Source organism: Capricornis sumatraensis, chromosome 14 (assembly GCF_032405125.1).
Source record: "Capricornis sumatraensis isolate serow.1 chromosome 14, serow.2, whole genome shotgun sequence".
NCBI lineage: Eukaryota > Metazoa > Chordata > Mammalia > Artiodactyla > Bovidae > Capricornis > Capricornis sumatraensis.
In genome coordinates, this window is record NC_091082.1 from 41,323,641 (window position 1) to 41,348,698 (window position 25,058).

Sequence of the window (25,058 nt, forward strand, 5' to 3'; positions counted from 1 at the left end):
GAGTTGCGTGCGGAAGTGTCCAGTGTCCTCCCCTCCAAGAATAAGAGGCCTCAGCCCCTAGGATGCGCCCGCCTGCTTCCTGCAGCTGCTGTCACAGGGGATCAAGGAATCCCGGAGATTTCGGGCCTTTTTCCACCCTCGGGGCCTCGTGGTGGACGTCGGAAGCTGTAGTCCTCAGTGTCTAAGTCTACAGTCTCGAAGTTCCTACGAACCCGCCCAAAGACTACAATTCCCAGAGGGCAACGCGCTCGAAGCTCACGCTCTGGCGGTTTGGCGACCAGATCCGGTTGCCAAGAGACTGCTTGGAGGCTCCGCCCATTTCTGTAGCCTAGTCAGGCTTAGTCCTGCCTTCATCCCATCCTACTGTCTGGACCACCTAACTGACAGAAAGGGCTCGTTGAAAGGCTTTATTTATTCTTCTAAATTCACTAATATGCAGTTGATTCTTGAGGATTCTCAAGAACGCAAATAACGAGCTCCTACACCCTTCAGCCTCAACATCTCTCAACACTGCTAAATAAATTTTCAAGAAAAAGAAGCTCTGAATTTCCCAAAGGGCGTAGATCGTGAAAGCGGCTGACACGCAATCTTATCAAGCCCAGCGACCCGACAGCAGCTTAGAGTTGGCGCACTGCCCGCTGGGAACTGTAGTCCCAGCCCGTTGCGGTCCCAGCTAAAGCCCGGGTCCTGTTCATTGTTGAAGCAGGTCTTCGGCGTACGCCTGCGCAGTCAGCAGCTGGAAAGGCCTGTGGTTGAGACCCCCCGCACAACTCCGTTTCATTGTCTGTGCTCGGCGCCTGCGCAGTAGGAGTTCGCCGGGACTGGGCCGGAGAAGGGGTAGGGCCGGGCTCCTCGCCCTCTCCCCAGGCGCCTGCGCACTGAGCGGCCGCTCCTTGCCGTTACCGCTATGTGCAGAGCGTGTGTGGAATAACGTTATTGCCCAGCAGCGCCGAGGGGCCCAGAGCTCGACCGCGGCGGCGGCGGCGACGACGACAGGGTGGGGGAGGACGCTTGCGAAAGACTCACGGGACGCGGCGCGCCCCGCCCCCCCCCCCGTCCGGTGCCTCTCAGCAGTGAGGGGTAAGTGATGCGCTCTGATGCCGTCGCCGCCGCCTTTCCACACCCTGCTCCTCGGGTTTGCAGCGGGGGCTCGGGCGCGGCCCGCAGCGGGCGAGGGTGAGGGCCAGCGGCGAGGGGCGCTTCCCCGAGGCTCCGCGCGCCGCCCCCTCCCCCGGACCTGGGACTCGGCGGGGACGCCCATCCCCCCCGAGTCCCCCCCCACCCCCGACCCCAACCCCGCGTCCCTGGTCCAGCGGCCCGGCTTCCCCTGCTAGTGTCCACGTATTGAGTCGTCTTTGGCTGTCCTGGCTTTGTGCAGCCCCCTCCGCCCGAGCTGTTTGCAGGGATGCGGGCGGAGCAGTGGAGGGAATGGCTGCGCTGCAGCTGGAGAAGGGATTTTTCCCGGTCTGAGCAGCTCCCGGTGTCGACCCTTTTTGTGTGGTTGGTTTTGGGGTGTGGGGCGATATGGAGAGGTCTGGCGAAGAGCGTTTTGGACGTGGTGGGAGGGCGTGGAAGATGTGGTGTCACTCAGCCCGCCGGGCCACAGCACCCGCGCAGGCTGTGGCTCCGTAGTAACCCGGGGGAGGAGAGAGTGGCTTCCTGTCGACTTCATTGTCCTGAGATTCAAATGTGGGCTTTGGTATGGGTCCCCTCATTGCCAGGGGAAGAAGAATTAGCAGCTGCCTAACCAGGGGCGGGAAGATGTGGGATTTGGAACCTAAGTCATAAAATCTCCGGGCTTTTGTTTTTTTTTTTAGTGTTTAGCGGAGTTTTTTTTTTGAAAATGTAAGCTCCAGGAAGACAGGGACAGTGCCTGTCCAAGCATTGCCAAGGTGATCCATGTAAAATTACTAGATCACGATGAAGAAAGGACTAGGAAGGGCCTGACGACAAAGCTGTTTGTGTAGCAGGAAGATGAACCAGCAGAATGTTTTTTCATTGGGTGGGTAACGCATTCACGTTCCTAAGGGAATAGGGTAGGATACATCTTTCCGTTTTGTTTTTTAAGCACTCAGAATTAAAAATAGGCCTGGTACATTTCTGTTTCTGAATTTTTAAATGCATGTTTTTATTCTCTTAATGAAAATTTACCCGCTTGGGAGAAATGTAGTGAAGTAGATGATGCACTCGATTGAAAATGCATTGCTTAAAATGATTTTATTGTTAAGCTTACAGTGCATACAGTCGTTTACTGGCATTAAAACCAGCAAAAGAGGTTGAAGCAGGAAGGGGAGGACCCGGTGGAGGAATGATGTGAAAGGAGAGAGTTACATTATGAATACAGTATCCAGATCTTCCCTAATATAACCTTAGCGGGGCGTGTGCAATGATATAGGAATTCTACTCTGGAAATACTACATTGCACGTTACAAACCATTTTGTATTTTTCTGCAATTTCTTTAAATAGTAAAACCAGTGCTGCTTTTACTTTTTCCTAACTTTATAAATTTTGTAGAATTTTTTTTTTTTTGGTTTAAAACTGAAAAATCTAAATGCACTTGACAGAGACAGAGGAAGATATTAAAACTTGGAAAGTCAACTGATTTGTCTGTCCAAGCCCAACTGCTAATGAAAGGCAGAGTCAGATAAAACCAAGGTCTTTTTTCCAATGTGCTCTTTCATCTGTGTCCCTTAGTCCCCCTACCCTGTCAAAATTGTCGAATGCTTTTCTGCATGCTCTTTGAGTTGTCTGTGACAGTCAAGTTTATTAATACCTCATAGTTGTATTATCTAGTCTTTTTCTTTTGATGTAAAAGCAATACTAATGAAGAGGAACTTTAGTTTCATAAGTTAACTTTCTGATACGGGAAAAGATGCCTTAAAGTGGGCTTTTCATAAAAACAGAAACTGTTGGAATTTTCCCCCTACTTCATATTAGTAACCATATTTTAATGTTATCTTCTGCTATTCAATACTATTTTATAGTATGATCAACTCTATAAACTGTTATAGGAGCTCATGAAGTTCATCGTTCTTAAATTCAGTGAATTTTGTTATATTCAAGTTAAACAAGAGCTTACTGTTTGAGGGAAGAAAATTCACATTGAACTTTTTTATTAAAATTATGCTCTTTTATTCAGTTGATTTTGCCACAAAGTGGTTTTATTGTCTTATACTTTTTAATCCTTTAGTTCTACATTGTATTTTGATAGACTTTTAAAAGAGAATTAGTATGTCTCTTAAATTTCATCTTAAAAATAATCTGTAATTAAATTCATCATGTGGAATTAAATCAAACTTGAAATGTATTTTACTTTTAAATGTAATGATGTGCTAAAATTACTTTATTATGGAAGTAAATAACCATCTGCATGCTTTTCAAATTTACACTATAAAATTATCATACATTGTGTCAATTAGTATGAATATCTAGGTGATTTAAAAAACCCTATTGCTTAAGGATTTGTTTTATTTGTTCCAAGTATCAGTTTCTTGTTTCCTTTTATCTCTTTAAAAAAACCCAGAAGCCTCCCGAAACTAGTTTTATTGTTGCATCTGATAGTGATCAGCTATCACTCATCTAGTACTAAATACTGTATATGTTTAAACTTGTTGTCAGTATGATTTTTACTCAGCAAAATTCTGTCCCTGAAAAATAACTTGGTATTTTAATTAATGTGTAGTGATTTTCTTTTCTTCTTTATCATGAACATTGGGGGGATAAGCAGTATACTGTCTTTATAAATATCTTAACAGACAGCATGATATTAAACTGCCAACTGAAATATCTGTATAGTTGTGAATTATTCTGCAAGTATATAAAAAAGAATTGCATAGTGTCTGAAAAAAATTTGGTGGATAAATATTATTGACTGAAGCATTAAGTGTTATGTGTTTCAGTAAAAAATGAGTTTCCTCTAATGGGGAGAAACCTCAGACTATTTATATTTCATAAACTTTTGTTAATAACTAAGATTTCTATTAACTACCCTTGGTGAAATGGGTCTTTATTTACTCAAATATTTCTCGAGGGAAGTGCTCAGCAATGAGTAGCCAGTGTAGGCCGTCTAAAAGAGTAAGAAAACATCTGTCGGTAGTTGTTGTTTGGTTGCTAAGTCGTGTCTGACTCTTTGAGACTGTATGGACTGCAGCATGCCAGGCTTCCCTGTCCTTCACTATCTCCCGGAGTTTGTTCAAACTCATGTCCATTGAGTTGGTGATGCCATCCAACCATCTCATCCTCTGTCGGCTTCTTCTCCTCCTGCCCTCAGTCTTTCCCAGCATCAGGGTCTTTTCCAATGATTTAGCTCTTTGCATCAGGTATCCAGAGTATTGGAGCTTCAATTTCAGCATCAGTCCTTCTAGTGAATATTTAGGACTGATTTCCTTTAGGATTGACTGGTTTGATCTCCTTGCCCTCTAGTATGCTTGATTAAATTGGATATATAGTCCAATTTAGTTGAAATGATTATGCAACAGTATATTTTATTTCTTGGGCAAAATGAATGACATAGCTGATATGTACTAAAGTAAACCCCACTCCTATTCAGAGGTAGAAAGGAAACCAACAAAACCAAGGTTATAGAAATTTCTTTCATCCAATAGCGGTTATGCAAGGCATAGACATAGAATTGAATTCCAAGCATGCATTGCATAGGTTTGAAAAACAGAAAACAAAACACAGCAGAGAACAAGTTATTATTTAAGTGTATTGGTGGCTAACAAATAATATAGAAAATACTACCCTTTGGAACATAATATTTACTGAATACATGAGTAACGTATGTGTGTGCTTAGCTGTTCAGTTGTGTCCTGACTCTGCAACTCGTGGACTATAGCCTGCCAGGCTCCTCTTCTCATGGGATTCTCCAGGCAATGAGTAATACTTACTGTGTATTGAGTACCTACAGAGTGCCAGGCATTTTGTGTGTCTCTGTGTAATTCATGCAACCTTGTATAAGTAAGGTATTATTTTATACTTAAAGTTGAAAATACTTGAGGTCCTGAGTTAGTGAATAATTTTGCCTCTGTGTGATTCACTACTCAGTGGTAAAGCCTATTAACTGAACCTTTGTCTTTTTGACTGAAGCCAAAATTGTTTTCATTCATCTTTTTTCAGTAAGTTTAAAAAAATAACATTCATTTCCTCCTAATTCACATTATTTTAGAATCAGAGGAGACTTTAGAAGTCATCTCAAACGATGTGCCATTTATTACTAATCCCTGAGATCTTACTGAGCCCACCTTCTCCATGAGCAACACTTCCAAGAACAAACGGCCATAGGATGGCTAATTTGGCTTTTGAAAATTATAATAGAAAGCCCTTATTTAAACTGAGCTAGCATCTGCTTTACTATGTAAGTTATTCTATTGGGTATAGTTCTTTTGTGAGATACAGTAAGGTTTTTCTCAATATAGTGGTTCTCTGCCAGGTTTTCCCTTTTCTAAGTTAAATCTGCAACCTCTGCAACTTCATATGATGCAGTTTCCTTTAGCTTCCTCATCTCTATCACTAGATATCTGTCAGTCAGTTTCGTCAGTGCTGTTCTTTTCTGTTCTGATTCTGCTTCCACATTTAGTTCTGCAGTTGTGGTCTGAACACAGTGTAGTGAAATTATCCCTTTCCTTAATTCAAGCCATTCAGTTGTGTTTACAGTCTAAAATTGTGTTAACTCCAGCAACGGTAATATCTTACCAGTTCTAAGCAGAAAAATGCTATGTGGCTTTTCAAGTTATATTTATCCAATTCAAGGGATTATTTTCTTTTTTATATTCTGTATTTCTATTTTTCTGGTGTTAAAATGACCTTTTTTTATGAAATGATAGTGTTGGTAGGTAGTAAGTTTCTTTTGATATTAGTCTTTCGGTTTTGTTTTCGTGTTCTTAAATAAACAATAAAAAGTTGGCCTTCTGTTATTTCCCATTCTGTTTCTTAGAATAATTTGTCTGGAAATCATTGATGTGGTCAATATAAACATGCACCTTTTTTATGTTAGGATCTTTCCCATTCTGAATATACATGTAGATAATGTTTTTAAGCAATGTTTGCCTTTAGCCCTTTTAAATATCATCTAATTGAAGGTAGTTAAAACTTGAGATCTTCTTGAATAATGATTCTGTCATCCAAGGGATTAGCTTCTCTTCCTGGCTTTTTGACATTTATAAATTTAACAAGCAAGCCCTCTTATATCTTTATCCTGCGCATGTATTGGATATAGCCAAGGACATACCATGCAAATTTATAAATAGAAAAAAAGTTACATAAAGTGTGCTGGAGGAAGAAGGTCACCTTTGTCTGTGTGTCAACAAGGATTATGAAAACCGTTTGAATGTTTTGTTTGTTTGTTTTTAATTAAAGAGAAAATCATTATATCCTCTAATACTAAGGGAGTTGGTTGAAGCTTACTGTCTGGTATGGATATGGACAATTATATAATTATATAAAGTTAAGCATAGATGCTGTGAATAAAAGTAAATCAGAGTAAAGGGATAGAGAGTGATGGACTGCTATTTTTAATTTATTCTTAAGTAGTCATTCACATGGCACATTAAAATGGTCCAAAAAAGTCAAACTATTAGAAAAATAATGTGAAAAATCCTCTCACCCGTCCACCTTATCTGCTGACTTAACCACTTCTGCCAGTCTAATAGGTAACTTTTTAATGTATCCTTGCAGTGAATTTTTTTCAATTTAAGTAAATACTGTATATGTTTTTATACTATTTACCCTCTTTTACACAAAGATAGTGTCTTTATACAATATTCTGCATCTTGAGAGCTACTATTTTAGAGACTGGTTAGGTAATATCATTCTTTGAGAAAGTAACTGCAGCCATGAAGTTAAAAGATGCTTGCTCCTTGGAAGGAAAGCAATGACAAACCTGTACTAAGTCATTTCAGTCGTGTCTCTCTGTGACTCTGTGGACTGTAGCCCACTAGGCTCCTCTGTCCATAGGATTCCCCAGGCAAAAATATTGGCGAGGGTTGCCACGCCCTCCTGCAGGAGATCTTCCCCACTTAGGGACAGAACCTGGCTCTCTTATGTCTCTTGCATTCGCGGATCTTTACCATTAGTGCCACCTGGGAAGCCCCTGTCAAAACTAGACAGTGTATTAAAAAGCAGAGGCATCACTTTGCCAACAAAGGTCCATATAGCAAAGCTATGGGTTTTCCAGTAGTCATGTATAGATGTGAGAGTTGGACCATAAAGAAGGCTAAGCCGAAGAATTGATGCTTTTGAATTGTGGTACTGGACGAGACTCTTGAGAGTCCTTTGGACTGCAAGGAGTTCAAACCAGTCAATCTTAGAGGAAATCAACCCTGAATATTCATTAAAAGGACTGTTGCTGAAGCTAAAACTCCAATACTAGGCCTCCTGATGTGAAGAGCTGACTCATTGCAAAAGACCCTGATGCTGGAAAATATTGAAGGCAAAAGGAGAAGGAAATAGCAGAGGATGAGATGGTTAGATAGCGTCATCAACTCAGTGGACATGAATTTGAGCAAACTCCGAGAGATAGTGTAGTCTCGGCTTGCTGCAGTCCATGGGGTTGCAAAGAGCATGACACGACTTAGAGACTGAACAACAGCAAGATCTTTCCTAGGTGGATGGATGTGACCACTGCTGCTACTGAGGTTTGAACAGGAGAGACAGTTGCAGTGAGAAGAATTTGTTATCAGGAATTGCCTCAGAGGCATTACTTGCGTGATCTTGAGCTTGTCACGACTTAGTGACTAAACAGCAAAAGGAACAAGGTATGTCACTTAATTTCAGAAGTTCAGTTTCTTTGTTTATAAAATAAAGCTGGCAATAGTCCAGCTACCTCAGAGGTTTATTTTGAAAAACTCATTAGATATAAAAGACATGAAAGCTGTAATTACATTTAGTGATCCTCTTCCCAGCGCCACAAGTGTGGTATCATTTGATAATATTAGATTTGAAGAAATGTTTTGGTTCAAATTCCATCAAGCCCAAAATATCTGTAATGAATGGAAAAAAAAATCTGCCAAGGGTTTTAGTACTTTTTAAGGAATGAACTTTTTTCATCTGTTATTTTTATTTTAATGTTTTAAATTTATTATTTTAAAAAATCTTTAATATTTATCTCTACTAATTATTGAATGATCAGTTTATTTTTTAGTTCAGAGAAAACGCAAGCCTGTAAATATTTTTATCAGTACACCTTTGGTTACATTCCTTAGATTTTATATATACTGGTCTCAGAGTTTCTACTTTTTAAATTATTCATTTTATTCATTTTCACCAGAGTAAATTCATGAGATAAGTTTTTGTTGTAAAATACAGAGCCTATGTGTATGTGATTTATTATCGTTCTTCTGGATTTTTTCCTATTATTTTTAATGGAAATTATTAAAGATATACAAGGGAACTGAAAGAGTTTCATAGTGACTACTCACATACCTACCATCTTGATTCTGCCATCGACATTATGGCAGAATTAGTTAGTTTTATCACATATCTGGCCATAAACCTTTGTCTGTTCACCAGTCCCTCTTACATTGATCCATTTCAGAGTAAACTGTAGAGGTATGTTTTTCACAAAAGGGTTCTTAAATCATTTGAAATTGTTTCAGATTTAAGTTTTCTGAATATACTTTTGAAATATCTTGTAGTAACCACTGTCATATTAAACAGTTTAAAAATGAAGTACACTGTTTTCTATTCCAGTGGTATTACTGAGGGCTTCCCTGGTGGCTCAGCTGGTAAAAATCCACCTGTAATGCAAGAGACCCCCGTTTGATTCCTGGGTCGGGAAGATCCCTGGAGAAGGGATAGGCTACTCACTCCAGTATCCATGGGGATACACAGTATTCCCTGGTAGCTCAAATGGTAAAGAATCTGCCTGCAATATGGGAGACCTGGGTTCGATCCCTGGGCTAGAAAGGTCCCCAGGAGGAGGGCATGGCAGCCCACTCCAGTATTAGGGCTTCCTGGGTAGCTCAGCTGGTGAAGAATCTGCCTACAATGCAGGAGACCCCAGTTTGATTCCTGGGTTGAGAGGTCTCCCTGGAGAAGGGATAGGCTACCCACTCTAGTATTCTTGTGCTTCCCTGGTGGCTCAGACTGTAAAGAATCCACCTGCAGTACGGGAGACCTGGGTTCAATCCCTGGGTTGGGACGATCCCCTGGAGGAGGGCATGGCAACCCATTCCAGTATTCTAGCCTGGAGAATCCCCATGGACAGAGGAGCCTGGCGGGGTACAGTGCATGGGGTCTCAAACAGTCGGATACGACTGAGCGACTAAGCAGAGTGTTACTGAATTCAGTTTTTCTATAAATAGCTAGCTGACAAAATTGACACCAGTCATACAGGAAGACAAGATTTTCATTGTTTGTATGTTCATGTGTGTGTGTGCTTTTGAAGAGGAATGGTAGATAGTTTGGTTTTTGTTTTTGATTAAGCTGAAGAGCTAGTGAAGGAAACATATACTATTTCTCCCATCCAAGTACTAACAATGTACGACCCTGCTTAGCTTCTGAGATCAGATGAGATTGGGCATATTCAGGGTGCTATGGCCGTAGAATACACTGATTCTCTAATCCAGTGATTCTGCTTTTTCCTTCAGTCACAAATCCAGAAATGAAATGAAATATTTCTTCTCAGTTCAATACCTTACTACCTTGCACTTCCACTATTCCCCTACCCTTCATGTGAAAAATTCTGTGTTGGGCCATTCACTAAATATAAGAGCCTTTGCTTGTGGTGAAAGAGCATGGTTCCACATTAAGATTTTAAGTGGTTCCTGTAACAGATTCCAGAATGTTAAGGATCTACTATATGGAATAAAGAATTTAAAATTTGTAAATTGGAGAGGTAGGAACAAATAGAATGCAATTAAATGAATGGTAAACAAAGTAAAATTTAGACATTTATTTGGGGAGGGTGGCCTGAGGACAAGAGAATGGGCTTTTAAGTTTATTGTTAATAACATTCAGAACATAATTCATTAATAGAATCTGGCACTGTTTTGCTAATGGATTTTAGGTTAATTACAAGTTCATAAGTATTGTTCACCAAAGATATGATGAAGTTTGTATAAGATGGATGTTTCATCAAAGGATACTATCCGACGACCATTTCTTTTTTTAAATTTTCAGGTGTCTAGTTTTGTCACTAGGATTTCTAATCTCTGACTTACTTTTCCTGTTCTCTCTTTTTCCTGGGTGCAATTTGTAGTTTTTTCCTCCAGTCTCAGCATTCTAAATCAAAACATGGTGTATTTCGTGTGTGCTAAGTTTCAGTTCAGTCACTCAGTCATGTCTGACTCTTTGCAACCCCATGGAATGCAGCACGCCAGGCTTCCCTGTCCATCACCAACTCCAGGAGCTTGCTCAAACTCATGTCCATCCAGTTAGTGATACCATCCATCTCATCCTCTGTTGTCCCCTTCTTCTCCTGCCTTCAGTCTTTCCCATCATCAGGGTCTTTTCCAGTGAGTCAGTTCTTCACAGCAGGTGGCCAAAGTATTGGAGTTTCAGCTTCAACATCAGTCCTTCCAGTGAATATTCAGGACTGATTTCTTTTAGGATGGACTGGTTTGAAGTCCTTGCAGTCCAAGGGACTCTCCAAAGTCTTCTCCAACACCACAGTTCAAAAGGCATCAATTCTTAAAAAATTCCTGTGCACTAGTACTTTGTAAATTTCTTTCTCTTTATTAAATTACAGCCCATTCCCTTCATGTTGTCAGTCCAGTCAATCCAACTTGAAGGGGTCTTTTTGAAGTACTAGAAAATACATGTTTTCGTGTACACATTTCGTGTACACATGTGATTTATCTAAATAAAGGAAGATTGGGAGAGAGAGTACCTGGGTGGTTGATACTGCCATTTATCAAGATAGAACAGAAGGAAAGGCAGGTTTTGTCAGAGGATGGAAAGATGGCAGGTTTTTTTTTTTTTTTTTTTTTCAGATTAATTCTGACAGGTGGATGGGGACTTGGAAATGAAAATGATTTACAAGTACTTAGAGATCAGGTCTATATCTTATAAGAGAGGTTTTGGCTTGAAATTTAGATGTGTCACTTGATAAACTGTATTTGAAGTCCAGTGCATCTGTCCCCAATCTTTTTGGCACCAAGGACTGTTTTCATGAAAGGCAATTTTAGACAGTTTTTGTGTGGCAACCTAGATCCCTCACAGTGGGGTTTCCCATCCTGTGAGAATCTAATGCTTCTGCTGACCTGACAGGAGGCAGTAATGTGGGCAGTGGGGAGCGGCTGTAAATACAGATGAAGTGTCATCATTCCTGCGCTGCTCACTTCCTGCTGCGCTGCCCGGTTCCTAACATGCTACAGACAGTACCTGTCCATTGGCCAGGGGTTTGGGATCCTGGGGTTCCAGTGGCTTCATTGAAGTCTCAAAGAGAACATATATTGGGAACTAACCTCCTAAAAAATAAAGATTTAAAGAGAAAGTAGAGACTGACCACAGAAGTCCGAGAAGCCAAGTAATGTTTCCAGAAGGTAAGAATGGTCAGAGATATTACGAGGTGATGTAATAGGGATGTTAAAGATCATTGGGTTTAGAGTTATAAGGATATTTTTGACCGTGATTCAGTAGGGCGGTTGAGAGGAAGAGAGAGGACAGAAATTCAGTAAACTGTCAGAAGATATTCAAGAATGTTTGAAAGGTAAGGAAGTTGGTTAGCTAAAACAGACTGTTTTTTAAAGCCTAGCACCAAAAACAAGGAAGGAAAGCACTCTTAGGTAAACTATATACTGTTTGTACTTTATTTTCTTTTTCAAGGTTTTAAAAAATTTTTTTTCATACTTTCTAATCATTTTTAAACAATTTTTTTGTACAACAAATTTTCAAGATGTAAAAACTTACATTTAAAAAAGAATAAGCTCTTAGGACATATGATAATATATTTATCCCTTTATTTGAAAGTTAATTTTAGGACATAGGTTCTGAAAGGTAAGATATTCTTAGATTCACTTATATTCCAGCTTTGCTAGTGTATAAGAAGCTAGTTGTCAGAACTAGATTTTTAAAATAATCTGCTGTCTAAGGGTATCATGCTCAAAATCCAAAAGTTACTTTGGCCTTGGAAATCCAAATTTACTAATGTACATACTGAGTTCTGCTATAAAACTGCTTTCTATCTTTTTTTTTTTGATATGTATATATACCATATGCTCTTACAAAGTAAGTTTACCATTTGATAGTATTCAAATATAATGATCAAAATCACTCTTTAAAATGTATTATATGTATTCTTTGAAATGATATTCTGATAATGAAGAACCTAATTTTGTAAGCATCAATGGTTTAATGAATTATAATATGTGAAAGAACAAACTTATGGACATAGTAACAGTTGAAGCGACTATTGACAATTTTCGGTCAAAGATAGGCTTCATTGCTTATGTAATGTACTAATTTGTATGAATTAATTCTATATATCTTTATCATTGAAAATATCATGCTCATTTGATCAGACCAGAATTTTCTCTTTCCAGTATAAATTATTTTCCTCCTCCCATTCTGTGTGCTTCTATTCTAAAGGTATGAAGTATTTAAGTGAAGTCATCCTTAATGTAAATAATCTGTGATTCCTGTGTATATAAAGCTGATCTAGCTAGGGTACCCACTAGCGGTAGGTGAATATTTGCGTTTAAATTAATAAAAATTAAACAAAAAATCTTCTCAAATACATTTGCCATATTTCAAGTGCTTAGTAGTTCACATGTGGCCTGTGGCTCAGGTATTGGACAGTGTAGATGTTAATACAGAACTCTTCTATCATTATAGTTCTTTTGCACAGTACTGGTGTATTTATTAGCATTATAATTTAACATGAAGGTAAAAAGAAATAGTGCATAATTCAGGCTAGTAATTAGCAACTTATTAAATAGTGAGTAAGTGCCTCTCTGATGCAGTCACAAAATGTATCCTTGTCTAAAACATATTTTGAAACTTTTAAATAATTTTTTTGATTTGTTTTCATCTATTGTACTGATACTATTATACCACCTCCCAAACAGTTTATTTATAGTGAATTAGAGGAGAAAAGGTAGTGATGATAAGCAGAAAAAGTTGTTTGTTTGTTTTTTTAATTGAAGTATGGTTGATTTACAATGTTGTGTTAGTTTCTGGTGTATAGAAAAGTAATTCAGTTATACATATATGTCCTGTTTTTCATATTCTTTTTCATTATGATTTTTCACAGAATATTGAATATAGTTCTCTGTGTTATATAGTAGACCTTGTTGTCTATCTGCTGTATACATAATAGTATGACTCTGCTAACTCCAGCTTCCTAATTTATCCCTCCTCCACCACCTTTCCCCTTTGGTAACTATACATTTCTCTTCTGTTTGTCAGTCTGTTTCTGTTTCATAAATGTTTATTTGTATCATATTTTAGATTATACATATAATAGATACCATATGGTATTTGTCATTCTGACTGACTTCACTCACTATGCTAATCCTTAAATCCATCCATGTTGCTGCAGATAGCATTATTTCGTTCTTTTTTATGACTGAGTAGTATTCCAGTGTGTGTGTGTGTGTGTGTGTGTGTGTGTGTGTAATATCTATATACACCACATCTTTATCCATTCCTCTGTTGATGAGCATTGAGGTTGGTTCCATGTCTTGGCTGTTGTAAATAGTGCTGCTGTGAATGAACATTGCGGTTCATGTGTTTTTTTGAATTAGAGTAGAAGTCGTTTTTAAAGGGCGTATTAGACTTAGGCAGTTACATGCTGAAATTCATTACAGAAGAATGACAGAAACAAGAGAAATTGTTGTCATAGAGTGAACTAAAAAAGGTGAATCAAAAACATTTGGGCTCCAGGCTCTTATAAAGCCTTAACTCAAGCTGCTTTCTTCATCACTCCGTCCTCTAGGTTCTGTTTTCAGTTCTCTGAGACAACTTGGTGCACCTTTTTCTGCTTCTAGTGATATTTGACAAAGGTTTTCAGATTCATAGTCATGCATTGAGCACTAGAATAGTTTACTGTCCTTTCTAATTCTGGATTTCTGATCTGTGTTAGTTTATTGAGTTTATACCATTCCTCTAGATGGGTCAGTTGATTTCTGGTCTCTGATTTTAAGATAAATTGACTGATTCTTTCTTGTCTATGGACTTCTTAGGGAGAAAAGGTTGGAACCTACTGGTAGCCAGCAGGAAGGTAAGAGGTAGATTAAAAATAGATTGAATTTTGCATGACCTGTCAGTGTTTATTGAGCAAAAACAGTGTCACAAAACATGTCAGTAGGTAAAAATATTTTCAGTCATATTCAAACTCTTGAGCCAAATCTTAAGCTGTAGGAATTGACATCACTAGCATCATTTTAAGGAATACTCGAGAAAAATACAAAGAGAGTAGTTGTGGAAGAAACTTGGTATATGAAAGCCCAGGTTTGAATTCAGATAGCTTCTGTCTACTACTGTTAGATTTGTGACCTTGCTTAAGTCACTTAACTTCAACTTTCTTCCAGGGAAACATGTTTCTCGCGTGCTTGTTTTGTTTCACTCATGCTGGTATGAAAGCATAAGCACCTGGCACAGTTACTGGAACAAAGAACATACTTGATAAATCTTTGAATCTGAGTCTTAATTGATTTGTTGGCGTGAAACAAAATTATGTTTTAACAAAGTCGTACAGTTCTACAAAAGCAAGCAAATCAGCCTTTACGTTTTTCATAAACTGGCAGAGAAAACTTAGCAGTAACCTTTACTGCTGAGACAATGTATAGAAAAGTCTGTCATCAAATCTAAGTCTTTTGAAGATATATAGTAAACTCAGATATAGAATATATGACTATTGATATTTGAAATGTCATCTTCTTTTTTCTTAATGAAAAAGTTTTTTACTCTTTAATGCTGTTTTAGGCAAAAGTTGTATTATAAATTGGGTTTTTTTCCAACATGTATTTGCTTGTTTTTTTCAAGATTTAATTAATAGTGTATATGGCAGATTATAAAGTAAAATTTGGAGCAGTTGTTCCAAAATAATCAAGAGTATATGAAAGCAAAAGTTTTTCCAGTACAGATTTTGTTCACATGATCATGGAACAAGTATCTTGGTAGGTATCCAAAATAAGCACAGCTGTGGATTTAATTTTTTGGATTAACTGTACTATTTCAAATGAGGTTGGGGATTTTAAAAGGAATACATTTTTCCCAGGAGTGTATTTCATTATCTCCCTCATCTCAAGTTAATTATACAGCAAAGCTGAATTTTTGAATATGTTCTTTCTTGAATATATCACTTTTTCAGAGATGTTTCCCAGACCACCCAGCCTAAACAGCACCACCCTAACACGTTATGCTAGTCTTGTTTCTCACGTTCCTATCTTCCCACTGTCACTGAAATTGTCTTATTCATTTACTTAGCTTTTGTTTGTCTATTTTTGCTTCTGTGAGGTTGTGAACTCTTTCTGTCTTAACACTCTCTTCCTCTTATTAGTGGGTCATACTTAAGTAACTATGAATGAAGAAAAACAGATTAATTCATTTTATAGTACTCGGTAAAATGGGGGTTCTCCAGTGTAACTGTTGTATAATGTTTGTACACTTCCTAAACCTTCCGTCATTTTTGTTGTTAAAAACAACTATGTGAATGTGTGTGTATGAAGTTCTTAGAACTGTCTGGCACGTGCTTTCCTGGTGACTCAGACGATAAAGAATCCACCCGCAATGCGGGAGACCTGGGTTCAATCCCAGGTTGGGAAAGAGGAGGAGGGCATGGCAACCCACTCCAGTATCCTTGCCGGGAGAATCTCCATGGACAGAGGTGCTCTGGCAGGCTACAGTCCATGGGGTCGCAAAAAGTCAGACATGACTGAGCGGCTAAGCACAGCACAGCATACATAGCACATCTATTATTGTAAGTAAAAGATTATAGAAAAGTATGTGTTTGCCTTTGTAACAAATGGTCAATCATGTCTGCCCCTTATTTGATCCTGAGTCCTTAGCTGAAATGCAGCCCTAATGTTTTCCTCATTTTCAGAAATATGAGGTGGCAGAGGCAGAGGCAGAGCTTTCAGTATTGAGGATATTTTCAATTAGGGTTTTGGTAGGGGGGAAATGTAAAGTAGTAGTCCTGAATTTATACATTTATTTAAAATTTAGCTGCTTATATTTTAGGTACTTGATATGATAGAATAAAAAGACATGATATTTATAGCAGCTTTATTCATAACTTCCAAAATTTGGAAACAATTAAGATGTCCTTTCACAAGTGAATGAATAAACTGTCACTCATCCAGAGAATGGAATATTATTCAGCGTTAAAAAGAAATGAGCTATCAAGCTGTGAAAAGATGTGGAGGAAACTTAAATGCCTATCACTAAATGAAGGAAGCCAGTCTGAAAGACTTCTAATTCTATGACATTGTAGGAAAGTGTAGACACAGTAAAAAGATCAGTGGTTGCCAGGTTTAGTGCAAGAGGAGCCCAGAGGATACATGCAGTCGTATATATGTCAAAACCCACAGAATGTACTATACCAAGGGAGAACCCTAATATAAGCTAGGTACTTTGATACTGATGTGTCAGTGTAGGTTCAAGAATTGTTAAAAAAAAAAAAAAGTATCACTCTTGGTGGGGGATGCTGATAATGGGGGAAGCTCTACATGTTTGGTGGTTGGGAGTATTGGGAAATCTCTGTACCTTCCCCACTCAGTTTTATTGTGAACCTTAAAGTGTTCTAAAATAGTGTGTTAATTAAAAGTAATTTTTAAAGACATAGTACAAGTTATAAAGGCCTAGATGGGCAGCTGATGCATCGATTTAGTTCATTTAATTTACAAGCTTTACTGCTCATTCAGAGGACAGTTTCAGGAGGTGAACTTGATCACGTTTTTTTGTTGTTAAGTTTTCTTTTTCCTTTCTCCTACTGTTTATTCATTCAGGAAACAGCTGGATACTGGACCAAGCCCATGGAGACCATTGTCACCCTTTCATGCCTGCTAATACCAGAAGAAAAGTTGTCACATGGGTGATAGGGTTTTATTAAAATAAGGATTATATCAGTTGAGGAAAGCATTTTCAGTGTGTAGATTGATAGTGCTGATGTTTCCTACAGCAGTTATTTCTTACTGTAGGAATTGAGGGTTATGAGAGGAAGTTCATTCTCTATAAAGCCATCTGGTGATAATCAGCCAAGTGATTGCCAGAGCATAAGGATAGACTTTCCTGAACATGTTTTTTTAGCTCAAGTAGTTGAATACACTGATGATCATTTGTGTAATAGTTTTATTTTTCCACTCAAACCTAATAATCCAACTAAACTAGTACTTTGCTGTGGGTTTTGTGATGCATTGTTTCAAATTTCTTTCGTGATGTTATTGTATATCAGGTATACTGTTTTTACCTATCACAAGGCTCTATCATTACAGTACTTAAAAATCACATACTCTTCTTGCTGTCGGTCCTCAATTTGAACTGTGACAGGCAATTTTTTAAAAAAAATATATAAACGAAAGCAGTAAAATGTATATAATGTTGAAACTTAAAAGTGTAATGAGAATGTGTTCTGTGGTGAACATTTGCAGAGTTTCTGTTTTGTTTTTTTTTTTAATTTAAAGCTGTATACCACATTTGTAACCCATTAGATCCTGAAATGAACTCTGATCTAATAGGAGAGTCAGTTTTTAAAGTTGACTGTAGCTACCAGGAACTTGGAAATGGGACTGTGGCTAGGTCAGTGTTTACCTCCTCCCTGTGACCTCCAAATGTCAGAGCTTTAAACTTTGGCAGCTGCTGCCAAAACACCTTATCTGACAAGATAGAGAATAAGAGAGAGACAATTGAAGGCAGGGAGGTGGTGGAGATGGGGGCAGTTAACCAGGATTTAAAGGCTAGATTTAATTGTTGCAAAGGTTAAATGATTAATTTCTCACCCATTATGCTTGCAGATTTCCAGATTATTCTCAATTCAAGAAGAGTTGTAGCAGCTCTATAGAGCTACTCATTCATTCATTAGAAATATCTTGTCACTCACACTGGAGGCAAAATACTGTACTCGGCTCTGGCAATACAGAGATGATGAAAGGCCTCTCAGCTCTGTGCTGACTGCAGTCCTACTCCCCTCAGTGTTCCCATCCCAGCCTGGGGTAATGGCTTGTTTGTTCTAGTGTCACCTTAGGCTTATCTCTGTATTGGCATCTACTGACCAGCATTCCCTATGGATTGAGTTCCTGGGGCAGGTTTTTCTTTTTGTTTTTTTCTTTGTGCACCTTGAATTCTCAGAGTGCCTGAATTTGGTAGGTTTCTTATGAGCATTTCCTGAAAGAAGGCGTGTGGAGGAGTACAGACTTTGCCTACCTTCAAAGAGCTCACCAACTAGAAACATACGGTAACATTGCAATCTAGAGAACATAATCATATAATAATATTGCAGATATCAGTAACGCTTTAAGTTATAGTTTAAATGATAGCATGATAGATGTTTGAACTAAGTTTTGTAGGGCTGTAGAGTACAGTGTATTATTCCGCCATGGGGAAAGACTTATAGACAGGCAGCATCTGTTAATACCACTCTTTATCATGCTGTGGTATATCTTAAATGCTGAAATTAAGAAGCACAGAAAGTAGAGACTAATACAGTTTTGTATTATGTGTGAAGTGAAGTTGCTCAGTCGTGTCTGACTCTTTGAGACCCCATGGACTGTAGCCTACCAGGCTCCTCTGTCCATGGGATTTTCCAGGCAAGAGTGCTGGAATGGATTGCCTTTCCTTCTCCAGGGTATCTTGCCGACCCAGGGATTGAACCCAGGTCTCCCACATTGTAGACAGACGCTTAACCATCTGAGCCACCAGGGAAGTCAGTCTGCAACATATCTAAGATTGCAGGCTTCTTAACTAAGTTATTCCAGTGTTAGAAATTGATGCTATGGGAAATGGAAGTTTGGGGTTGTATTTTAGTTATATTGTTAATCACTTTAAATGAAGCAAGAAAACGTGTTCATTTCTCAATAATAGGCTTTAATATTTGTAATTCTTGAGTTAGTTTTTTTTTTTTTTTTACATTTTGTGGTTAAAGCCCTTACCTCTTCTCATACCCAAAACACACACACACACATAAATATATATTTAAGAGTTTCGTTCTTTTTTTTTTTTTTAAGAATGATGTATAAAACTCTAGGGACCCTGAATCTGTATAGCTTGTTAAATTTAAACTTAAGCCATACACATGTTAATTATATGTTCATGACTAATGGGTGAGCATATTCCATGTGGTCTGATCTCTGAAAATATATTAGTAAGTTTCTGAGCTAATATTTTAATCTCTTAAATTCCTCTTTATTTATTTTTAATTTAAATATATTTATTTTAATTAGAGGCTAAATACTCTACAATATTGCATTGGTTTTGCCATACATTGACATGAATCCGCCACGGGTGTACATGTGTTCCCCATCCTGAACCACCCTCCCACCTCCCTCCCCGTACCATCCCTCTGGGTCATCCCAGTGCACCAGCCCCAAGCATCCTGTATCATGCATCTAATCTGGACTGGTGATTCGTTTTACGTATGATAATATACATGTTTCAATGCCATTCTCCCAAATCATCCCATCTTCACCCTCTCCCACAGAGTCCAAAAGACTGTTCTATACATCTGTGTCTCTTTTGCTGTCTCGCATACAGGGTTATCGTCACCATCTTTCTAAATTACATATATTTGCGTTAGTATACTGTATTGGTGTTTTTCTTTCTGGCTTACTTCACACTGTATAATAGGTTCCACTTTCATCCACCTCATTAGAACTGATTCAAATGTATTCTTTTCAATGGCTGAGTAATACTCCATTGTGTATATGTTCCACAGCTTTCTTATCCATTCGTCTGCTGATGGACACCTAGGTTGCTTCCATGTCCTGGCTATTATAAACAGTGCTGCGATGAACATTGGGGTACACGTGTCTCTTTCAATTCTGGTTTCCTTGGTGTGTATGCCCAGCAGTGAGATTGCTGGGTCATAAGGCAGTTCTATTTCCAGTTTTTAAAGGAATCTCCACACAGTTCTCCATAGTGGCTGTACTAGTTTGCATTCCCACCAACAGTGTAAGAGGGTTCCCTTTTGTCCACACCCTCTCTAACATTTATTGCTTGTACATTTTTGCATAGCCACTATTCGAACTGGTGTGAAATGGTACCTCATTGTGGTTTTGATATGCATTTCTCTGATAATGAGTGATGTTGAGCATCTTTTCATGTGTTTGTTAACCATCTGTATGTCTTCTTTGGAGAAATGTCTGTTTAGTTCTTTGGCCCATTTTTGATTGGGTCATTTATTTTTCTGGATAAATTCCTCTTTAGATAAAATAAAATTCTTCCAGTTTATCAGGTAATATGTATTAATGCCCTGGATGTATCAGATTCCTTTCTTTTTAACTCAACGAACTTATCATGAGAGGATTTTTCATGTTGTCAAATAGTTTTTTTGCATCAATCTGCATAATTAGTTAACTGATGCATTTCTGATCATTTTTTCTTTCATTTTAGTATTAAACTCTATTACATTGATTCATCTTTATATGTCGACCCATCTTTTAATTCCAGGAATAAATCCTGTGTAGCCTTGGTATATAATCTTTTTGATATGCTGGTGAATTCAGTTTGCCAGTATTTTGTTGAAGATAGTTACATCAAATAATGTATTAGTTTTGTTTTCTTGTAGTTACTTTGTCTACCTTTGGCATCATAATGCTACCCTCATGGAATGGATTAGGATGTCTTCCCTCTTCAATTTTTGGAAGAGTCTGTAAAGAATTAGTGTTAATTCTTTTTTGTAAATTGAGGTATAGTTGATTTGTGGTAAGTTGCTTCGGTTATGTCCGACTCTGTGTGACCCCATGGACTGTAGCCCGCCAGATTCCTATGACCATGGCATTCTCCAGACAAGAATGCTGGCATGGGTCACCGTGCCCTCCTCCAGGGGATCATCCTGGAGTAGTTGATTAACAGTTAGTTTCAGGTGTACAACATGATTCAACGTTTTTATAGATGATACATTATTTTGTATAATATTCCTGATGTATACAGTATATCCTTGAGACGTGTTTCTATTATGCACAGTAGTTCATGCTTCTTAATCCCCTCCCCATTTCCTGCCCTTCCCTCTTTCTTCCCTCTCACTGGTAACTACTGTATCTGTGAGTCTCTTTCTGTTATATTCACTAGTTTGTTTTGTATTTAGGTTATACATATATGTGATATCATACAGTATGCAGATGTCTTTCACTGACTTATTTCACTTCGCATAATATCTTCCAGGTCCATCCATGTTGGTGAAAATGGCAAAATTTTATTCTTTGTAATGGCTCAAGTAGTATTTCATTCTATATAAGTATATATCCCACATCTTTTATTCATTCATCTATTGATGGATGGACTCTTAGATTACTTCCATATCTGAAGCACTATAAGTAATGCTGCTCTGAACATTGAGGTATATATATAATATATCTTTTGGAATTAGTGTTTTTGTTTCCCTCTGATATATACCCAGGAATGGGATTGCTGGAGCCTATGGTAGTTCTCCACAGTTTATTGTGATCCACACAATCAAAGGCTTTGGCATAGTCAATAAAGCAGAAATAGATGTTTTTCAGAACTCTCTTGCTTTTTTGATGATCCAGTGAATGTTGGCAATTTGATCTCTGCTTCCTCTGCCTTTTCTAAAACCAGCTTGAACATCTGGAAGCTCACAGTTCATGTATTGCTGAAGCCTGGCTTGGGGAATTTTGAGCATTACTTTACTAGTGTGTGAGATGAGTGCAATTGTGCGGTAGTTTGAGCATTCTTTGGCTTTGCCTTTCTTTGGGATTGGAATGAAAACGGACCTTTTCCAGTCCTGTGGCCACTGCTGAGTTTTCCAAATTTGCTGGCATATTGAGTGCAGCATGTTCACAGCATCGTCTTTCAGGATTTGAAACAGCTCAACTGGAGTTCCATCACCTCCACTAGCTTTGTTTGTAGTGATGCTTTCTAAGGCCCACTTGTCTTCACATTCCAGGATGTCTGGCTCTAGGTGAGTGATCATGCCATCGTGATTATCTTGGTCGCGAAGATGCCTCTTGAGAAACCTATATGCAGGTCAGGAAGCAACAGTTAAAACTGGACGTGGAACAACAGACTGGTTCCAAATAGGAAAAGGAATACGTCAAGGCTGTATATTGTCACCCTGCTGATTTAACTTATATGCAGAGTACATCATGAGAAATGCTGGGCTGGAAGAAGCACGAGCTGGAATCAAGACTGCTGGGAGAAATATCAATAACCTCAGATATGTAGATGACACCACCCTTATGGCAGAAAGTGAAGAGGAACTAAAGAGCCTCTTGATGAAAGTGAAAGAGGAGAGCGAAAAAGTTGGCTTAAAGCTCAACATTCAGAAAATGAAGATCATGGCATCTGGTCCCATCACTTCATGGGAAATAGATGGGGAAACAGTGGAAACAGTGTCAGACTTTATTTTTCTGGGCTCCAAAATCACTGCAGATGGTGATTGCAGCCATGAAATTAAAAGACACTTACTCCTTGGAAGAAAAGTTGTGACCAACCTAGACAGCATATTCAAAAGCAGAGACATCACTTTGCCAACAAAGGTCCATCTAGTCGAGGCTAGGGTTTTCCAGTGGTCATGTATGGGTGTGAGAGTTGGACTGTGAAGAAAGCTGAGCCCCGAAGAATTGATGGTTTTGAACTGTGGTGTTGGAGAAGACTCTTGAGAGTCCCTTGGACTGCAAGGAGATCCAACCAGTCCATTCTGAAGGAGATCAGCCCTGGGATTTCTTTGGAAGGAATGATGCTAAAGCTGAAACTCCAGTACTTTGGCCACCTCATGCGAAGAGTTGACTCATTGGAAAAGACTTTGATGCTGGTAGGGATTGGGGTCAGGAGGAGAAGGGGACGGCAGAGGATGAGATGGCTGGATGGCATCACGGACTCGATGGACGTGAGTCTGAGTGAACTCCAGGACTTGGTGATGGACAGGGAGGCCTGGCGTGCTGCGATTCATGGGGTAGCAAAGAGTCGACTTTGCTGAACTAAGTGTGACTGACTTAGTGCTGAACTAAGTGTGAGCGACTGAACTGAACTAAGTGTGAACAATATTATGCAAATAAAATGGACAACCCAGAAGAAATGGACAAATTCCCAGAAATACACAGTCGTCTCAATACTGAACTGGGAAGAAACAGGCAACAGTATCGGACCAATTAGTAGATGAAACTGAATCAATAATTTAAACAAACAAACAAACAAACTCCAAACAAACAAAAGTTCAGCCCAGATGGCTTCACAGGTGAATTCTAACAAATATTTAAAGGAGAGTTAACATATTCTTAAACTATTCCAAACAAGTGCAGAGGAAGGAGCTCTTCCAAACCCATTTTATGAAGCCACAACACCCCAATAGCAAAACTAGACAAAGACAATACAAAAAAAAGAAAACTGCAGGCCAGTATCACTGATGAACCAGGATGCAAAACTTTTAAACAAGTTAGTAGCAAACCAAACTCAACAATATATCAAGAAGATTATACATGATTAAATGGGATTCACCCCAGAGATGCAAGACTTTTCAATATCTGACAATCAATTATTTATGATAAAGGCCCTTCAGGAGGTGGGCACAGAAGGAAAATACCTCATCATAATGAAGGCCATATACAGTAAACCTACAGCTAACATCATACTCAATGGAGAAAAGCAGAATGCATTTCCTTTAAGATCAGGAATAATACAAGGGTTCCCACTCTCACCACTTTTACCTAACATAGTATTGGAAGTCTTAGCCACAGCCATCAGAGAAGAAAAAGAAATACAGGGAACACAAACCAGAAAGGGAGAAGTAAAACTGTCACTGTTTGTAGATAAAATGATAGTACACACAGAAAATCCTAAAGATGTCAGCAGAAAACTACTGAAGTTTATTACTGAATTTGGTGAAACTGCAGTATACAAAATCAGTATACAGAAATCTGCAACATTTCTATATACTAATGATGAATGATCAGAAAGACAATTTAAGAAAACAATCTTATTTTTCATTGTATCAAAAAGAATTAAGTACTTTGGAATAAATTTAAGGAAGTGAAAGACTGATAATCAGAAAACTATAAAATATGGAAGAAAGAAATTGAAAATGGAAACACATGCTGTGTTCATGGATTGTAAGAATTAATACTGTTAAAATGTCCATAACACCAAAAGCAAATAATAACTAGAACAGATCTAAAAATTGTGTGGAAACACAAAGGACACTCAATAGCCCCAAAAAATACTGATAAAGAACAAAGCTGGCAATCCTCATTTTCAAATCATACTATAAGGCTGCAGTAATCAAAACAGTATGGCACTGGCCTAAAGAGAGACACATACATCAATGGAACACAATAAAGAGTCCAGAAATAAACCCATGTTTATATGGTGAATTAATCTATGACAAAGTAGGCAACAATGTACACGAGAGAAAAATTCCCTCTTCAATAAATGTTGATAACCTGGATGGCTACATGCAAAGCATTCAAATTGGATTACTCTCTCACATCATATACAAAAATAAACTGCAAATGGATTAAAGACTTAATCGTAAAGACTGAAGCCATAAAATCCCTGGAAAACATACGTACTACACTGTGACATGGGCTTAGCAATGTCTTTTTGGGTATCTCTCCTCAAGTAAGGGAAGCAAAACAAAAAAATAAACAAGTGTGATTATATCAAACTAAAATGTTGTTGCACTATGAAGAAAGCTATCAACAAAAAGAAAAGGCAGCCTACTGAATGGGACAAGATATTTGCAAATTATGTACATGATAAAGGTTTAATGTCCAAATTATGTATGTGATAATAGGCAAAACCACTAAGATTTCATGCAATTCAACATCAACAGGAACATGAAAGATGCTGAACGCTGCTAACCACCAAAAAAAAAAAGGAAAGTGAAACCACAATAAGATACCTCACACTTGTCAGCCTCACACCAGACTATCATCAGGGGACTTTCCTTGTGGTCCACTGGTTAAGACTCCATGCTCCCAATGCAGTGCACACAGGTTTGATCCCT

The 25,058-nt window shown here is 38.4% G+C and overlaps 1 protein-coding gene across 1 annotated transcript in view; it reads left to right on the top strand.

The window, feature by feature from the left end:
- The first annotated feature begins 1,050 nt into the window (after positions 1–1,050).
- Positions 1,051–25,058, top strand: part of CEP170 (centrosomal protein 170) — a 135,544-nt gene continuing 111,536 nt past the window's right edge. Inside the window, exon 1 of the mRNA XM_068985944.1 lies at positions 1,051–1,080. The gene's annotated coding sequence lies outside the window, so the exon portion shown is untranslated. The remainder of the gene's footprint in view (positions 1,081–25,058) is intronic.